Below are 648 nucleotides of genomic sequence, written 5' to 3'. Positions count from 1 at the left end.
ATAGAGCTGGTCTCCTCTGTGATAGGAGAATGAGCATAAAAACTAACACGTATAGACCACACCTGACCCACCAATGTTAAGCCCCAGTGTCTGTAATCTTTGCATGGCCCCACACCGCCTCCAGACTTAAGGGTTCCCTTCCCATATTCCCTTAGTCCACGCAGGAAGAAAAAGTGGTTGTAGTCTTTTAAACTCACAGCCAAAAAAGCATTTTTTTTTTTTTGGCTGCATTTGAAACTAAATTGGGTAAGTGCTCACTTCGGCAGCACATATACTAAAATGGGAACAATATAGAGAAGTTGAACATGGTCCCTGCACAAGGATGGCACGCAAAGTTGTGAAGCGTTCCATATTTCAAAAATAAATAAACAAACAAATAAGTAAATAAACAAACAAATAAATAAATAAACAAAATTGGACAAATACATCTTGCATTTGCAGATGCATTTTAAACGGACCCAGTGGCTGAATTCAGGTTGCTCTCTTCCTAGTTTCTGAACGTCCTCTCTAAGCCACCTGTGCCCACAGCAGCAGTTAACATTCATTTGGAGCATAAAGGGCCATGGAGAAGCCAGAGTCCAGAGACAGCTGGGATTAGGTGGGACCCAGCCTCAAAGAGCTACCAGAATGGGGAAGGAGACTGGGCCT

The 648-nt window shown here is 42.7% G+C and overlaps 1 non-coding gene across 1 annotated transcript; it reads left to right on the top strand.

The window, feature by feature from the left end:
* The first annotated feature begins 250 nt into the window (after nt 1-250).
* Nucleotides 251-357, top strand: LOC121013041 (U6 spliceosomal RNA). Its single transcript, XR_005782473.1, has one exon. It is a non-coding gene; the product is annotated as a U6 spliceosomal RNA (small nuclear RNA).
* The last annotated feature ends 291 nt before the right edge of the window (nt 358-648 follow it).

The sequence above is a fragment of the Herpailurus yagouaroundi genome, unplaced genomic scaffold, assembly GCF_014898765.1.
Source record: "Herpailurus yagouaroundi ecotype Mexico unplaced genomic scaffold, PumYag 197, whole genome shotgun sequence".
Taxonomy (NCBI): Eukaryota; Metazoa; Chordata; class Mammalia; order Carnivora; family Felidae; genus Herpailurus; species Herpailurus yagouaroundi.
Note: the sequence above shows the minus strand (reverse complement) of the source record. Positions and strands in the feature narration are given on the sequence as shown.